The sequence below is a fragment of the Lontra canadensis genome, unplaced genomic scaffold (genome assembly GCF_010015895.1).
Source record: "Lontra canadensis isolate GAN:19392208 unplaced genomic scaffold, GSC_riverotter_1.0 scaffold52, whole genome shotgun sequence".
Taxonomy (NCBI): domain Eukaryota; kingdom Metazoa; phylum Chordata; class Mammalia; order Carnivora; family Mustelidae; genus Lontra; species Lontra canadensis.
In genome coordinates this window covers 3,521,090-3,526,791 of record NW_022631046.1, presented here as the reverse complement: position 1 = coordinate 3,526,791, position 5,702 = coordinate 3,521,090, and the positions used below count along the sequence as shown (strand labels likewise).

General features: G+C 36.8%; 1 pseudogene; it reads left to right on the top strand.

Moving 5' to 3' along the window:
• The first annotated feature begins 4,187 nt into the window (after positions 1-4,187).
• On the top strand, positions 4,188-5,436 carry LOC116877444 (annotated as a pseudogene).
• The last annotated feature ends 266 nt before the right edge of the window (positions 5,437-5,702 follow it).

Below are 5,702 nucleotides of genomic sequence, written 5' to 3'. Positions count from 1 at the left end.
CACTTCTATTTCTCCTCCTAAATATGCCTCATAGCCATTCACTTCTCTTTAATTTTATTTTACCAAAACTATTGAAATTAATTTGATTCTGTTTTCTCCACTTCCATTTCTTTCCTATATTTTATCCCTTTTAGATAAAATCTGCCCAGGTTTGTTTATTTCAAAACAACCATTTATTTAACTTATTTCAAAAACAAATGACTCAACAGATTCTACTTTCTTTTAATATATTAAAAAGTAAAATCAAAACCTCATTTATATGCTCTAAGGTTCCTGCATGATTTTGCTTTTTCCTTCACTACCAGTCTCTTCTTTTGCCATGCTCTCATTTGTTGTCTGTGTTTCAGACAAAAGAGGCTTGAGGCTTCTCACTCTTCCAGCATGCCACCATTCTATTTCCCAAATCTGGTGCTTCCTGTATCAGTGTGTTCTTCTCACTCTTGTGAAGGACTCAACTGAAAAAAATCACTTTGTAAGGAAAGCCTTTTTTGACTCCTCAGATTTGGAGCAGATACCCCAAAATATGTTGTCACATACCGAATTTTGTGTTTCTTCTGCATAAGATTTTACAAGTTATAAATAGAGACTTGATTTTAATTTTTTGTGCTATGTCTAGAATGTGCATTCTATGAGAAGAGCAATTATATTTGAATTGTTATTCATTTGCTGTTGCATATCCAGTTTTCAGGCAGAACTTTGAACATAGTAGTATCTAATAAATATCAAAGTCTTTAGATTAATGGACCCATCAGAAGTTGCCTGCTCTGAGGGACAAAAGATTTGAAAGGGAGATAAATATGCAAGAGAGATGATTCCTGTTATGAAAGATTTAGGAGGGGACATTCTTTGTCCGTATATTATCATTGTGGTATATATAATAACTGAATAAGTAGTAATAATAGTATATAATTATAATAAAAAATAATACCCTGATACTGGCATTTATTGAATACTCATGATATGTCTGGCACTGGTTTAAGTATATTACTACTATCTCATTTGATTCTTACAGTGACCCCACAAGATACTGCCCCAATTTTACAAATGAGAAAACTGAGACAGAGAGTATCTTTCCTAAGGCTACATAACTAGTAATTGGTAGAGTTGGCATTTAAATTCCAGGTATCTTTCTTCAGAGCCATACTATTAATCCCTATACTATACACCCTTAAAGCATGTCTCCCCTAGCGTCACAAGTAGGAGTTCAAAGAGAGGGCAATTTATGATATGTTTTTTTTTTTCTTTTCCTTTTTTGTGTTCATTAAATCCTATAAAATGGCATTCTCCATGATTATATTTTAGTGTCTGATGTTTAAAAATACTTTATTCTGTAAAAAGTATCCAGTGGGAAAGGAAGAATTGAAAAAATATTTTGGCTTAGCCCAAAAGACATTCTAAAAGAACCAGCAGTCTTATTCCAAGTGTGGTAAACAACAAAGGAACATTTTAAACTTTATCTGAAAGGATATCTGGGCTTCAGACATGCCTGGATCCATGGATTCAGATGATGTCATTAGGACTCAGGCTGTTCTTTGTTTGTGTTTTAATGAAAACTCTTCTATATGGTGGCAAGATGGCATCTTAAAGGATTGGGTTTATAGCTTACTACCTTAACAGTCAAAAGGAAAGTGTAACCAGTTCTTCTCCAACCCAATGATTCAACTAAAAGTCCTCTCTAAGGTTCTTATTGCTCTTATTTGGGTCACCTCTCCATTTGTGGTCAATCACTATGTTTAGGATAATAAATTAGTTTTATCATATACATCTGAGTATACATCCTTCATAGACGAGACACATCTGTCATAGATGAGAACAGTCCATAGCTTCAAACACCAAATTCAGAAGGATATCAGAAGTTCTTCTAGACTGAGGGTGAATGTATAATAAAGCAAACAGAAACTGCAGATGACAACTATAGATAGTGAGAAAAAGAAATTAGACAAGAACTTCAAATTTAAGTAACAATGGCAGTGTATCATTTATAAGCTTAGAACTTGTGGTCATTAAGAGAGTGAAAGTAACTGTCCCACGTTGCAATTTAACTCAGGGCATTGATACTCTTGGGATCTAAACTAGTTTTCAACAGATACAGTTATCTCCACTGATCTCTTCCTGTGATCTCTTCCTAAAATTCTAGTGATCTCTTCCTAGAATTTTCCGTGATCTCTTCCTGAATTCCAGTGATCTCTTCCTGAAAATCAGATGTCCTGCATGGAAACACTAACCAAGAACCTATTTCTCGTTATTTTTAAGTGGAAAAAATAATGCAATTCATAAAAGCCCACGCCTCAACAAATTTTCTGAAATATAAAATATAGAGAAATGCTTATAAGTAACACATTATCATATTAGAATGTAACAAGTGTAAAACATGATGTTCTGACCACCAATAATACAGTTTATAATTAAAGATTCTTTGTACAAGACATACATAATGCTTATTCCCTTCATTAGAACTTCTTTCAAAATCTCCTCTCCTGATTCTGACAGTATAATACTTCTATTTAGAATGTAATGCAATATTTGTTTATGTTTTGTTTTGTTTTAATACTGTGTTGAGTTTTGGGGATGTAAATTTATAATTTTTCCCCAATATAAACATTGACTGAAGATGTAATCTTCAGAGGTTTATACCTTCTATGAAACTTGACTTTACTTTAAATGTATATATGTCAATTTTTTGTATCTCTATATTATAATGTTTTGACATTTTTAAAAACTTTTCTGGCTACAGAGAGATTGTCCCTAGCAAGATAGCTAATTACCAACAAAAATAATAATTTGCCTCTGAGCATGCTTTTCATATATAAATGAACCAGTCCCGAGTTTGTACCCCTCAAGTACTTCCTTATTTAGTTCTCCTACAGCAAGCCAAAACTTCTCCTGCCCTAAGTTATCCCAGAGTCAGGTATGTACGAGGTGATTAAAGACCACTCCTGTAGACTAAAACCTGCCAAGATTCTTCAAACTAGCCAATCCTAAACTGTTGGCTTGGTCTTCTTTTCCTTTGGAAAAGCCAGTGAAGACTATGACCTAAGCTTTTCCCCTCGCTTCTGTCTTCTGGCTCATGACCAGCCTGGTGATTTTTCCTGTGGCCCTGCATGGCATGTGGTGACCCTCTTTCTGGAGCCTGTAAGCATAATAAACTTTTTCCTACCAAGCCTCATTCTCATTTCCTGCTATGGCTTCACTGACTGTCATCCCATATCCAACATGTACAATTTAAAAACATCTGTAGAATACCCAAGGAGCATTTTGCTAAGGAAATGTTAACTGGAGGGATTTCTGCAGGGTTCTTGTAGTATGCTTGCTTTGGAAATTTGTGAAGAGCCCATTATAGGAAAAGAGACATGACAATGTAGAATAATGGCTGGATATTTGCTATAACTACTTAAAGCTTGGAATAATGCTTGGCAAAAACAGTAACAAAATATGTATGCTCAAATACTCAAGCTTCGAAGTAAATAGAAATGGAGGATGATTTCTATTTTTTTATAAGTCTCCTAAATAATATTTACTACTTTAAAAATGATCAGCCCTTGCCTGAGTCAAAATGTTAGAGTAAACAATGTAAATAATCAGGAAAAGCAATTCTGTGCTATCCCAAAGCATATCATATTAAGATAAGTTAAAAGTTAGTAAGAAAGTGTTACCAAAAACTACTAAAAAATTCCTTCTGAATTTATGAGCAATTGCAATTCTGCATTCCTTAGGTGAGGTAAAGTATTCATAGCCTGGCAAGCCTGTCAGAGGGTAGCCATGAGAACAGTAGTGAAATGTTCAGATGGGAGCTAGTATCTGTGTAAAGAAAGCAAAAACAACACTTTAAGCTACTTTGAGAATAAAATAAACAATTTTTAATGATAAGTCTTTTTTTCACCTCAAATGTCTCTCACTAAGGAAAGAGAAACACTTCTAAGTTCTAACAGAAAGCATGAGAGGAAAATAATTACTTTATTAGTATGCTGTGGAGGAAAGAGGAAGAGTTTTATTGTCACACAAACCTGTAGTCTCTCAATTTCCAGGGATGCAGCAAAGAAATTTTTAGTGAGATGATGATGGGAATGTCCTAAGTTCTGTAAGACTTGGTCTCTTCATTGGTAAAATTATACAATATCTCAGATGCCACTTTTCCTATAGGAGCTTCTGGGTTGAGAGGAGTGTGGCCCTCTCCTCTCCCCATGATAATGTTTGCTCATTCATTGATATCTGTGTACTCTGAAAAGAGTGTAATCATCTGGCAAAAATACTACTTTGTCTGCTATGTTCAAGGCTCCCATTCAACCTGATACCATGAACTTTGTTCACACCAACTTAGCCATATGCTCTCAGTGAATTAGCAGGTCATCAAATCACTGCTGAGTCTTAGGGGATGGGCAGAGCTGTGGCTCGAATTCCCAGAGCTCAAGGCAGTGGGATCCACTGTTCTGGCCAGGGTACTTTTGGAAATATGTGTCATGGGGGGCACATGTTTGCACCAACCCAAACCTGGCACTGTTGGCCTCGCAGAGTGAACACAATATAGAAGCGATATGCCATCTGCTCTGCCCTCGCTGCCTCAGCCTTACTAGTGCTGGTCATATCTAAAGGCCATCATATTGAGGAAGTTCAGAATATTCTTTGGTGACTGAAGGTAAAGTTGAAGACTACAAGAAGTCCAAAGAGGCTGTTTTGCTTCTTAAGAAACTTAAAGCCTGGGATGATATCAAAAAGGTCTATGTCTCTCAGCAAATGAGAGCTGGCAAGGGCATAATGAGAAACTGTTGTCGTATCCAGTTCAGGGGATCCTGTGTCATCTACTGTGAAGATAGCAGTATCATCAAGGCCTTCAGAAATATTCCTGGAATTACTTTACTTAATGTAAGCAAACTGAACGTTTTGAAACTTGCTCCTGGTGGGCATGTGGGACGTTTCTGCATTTGAGCTGAAAGTGCTTTCTGCAAGTTAGATGATCTGCATGGCACTTGGCATAAGGCTGCCTCCCTCAAGAGTCACTACAACCTTCCCATGCATAAAATGCTTGATACAGACCTTAGCAGAATCTTGGAAAAGTCCAGAGATCCAAAGAGCCCTCTGAGCACCATGCAAGAAGAGTCATCGCAGGGTCCTGAAGAAGAATCCATTGAAGAACCTGAGAATCATGTCGAAGGTAAACCTGTATCAAAGACCTTGTGCCAGAATACCATTCTTCGCCAGGCCAAGAATCACAAACTCTGGATGGATAAGGCAGCAGAAGCCATAGAGGCCAAATCAGATGAGAAGCGGGTTCTAGGCAAGAAGCCTGTAGTTGAGAAAAAAAGGAAAGAAGGCTGTTGGTGTGAAGAAGCAGAAGAAACCTGTGGTGGGGGAAAAGGCTGCAGCTAACAGAAACCAGCAGCTGACAAGAAGCTTGTAAAAAAGAAACCCAGTGAAGAAGTCTGGTGCCTAAAAACTTAAATTTATTCTATAAAAGTCAAATCATTTTGGACAGCTAATTTTTTTTGAGGTTATGCAATATGGTTTTCTTGATTTCCTTAAGGGCCTTTAGCTGCTCTGTATTCTTTTCCCCCCCATTTTATTTAACATATAATGAATTATTTGTTTCAGGGGTACAGGCCTTTTATTCATCAGTCTTATACAATTCACAACACTCACCATAGCACATACCCTTCGCAATGTCCATCACTCAGCCACCCCATCCCTCCCACCCCCCTCTACTCCAG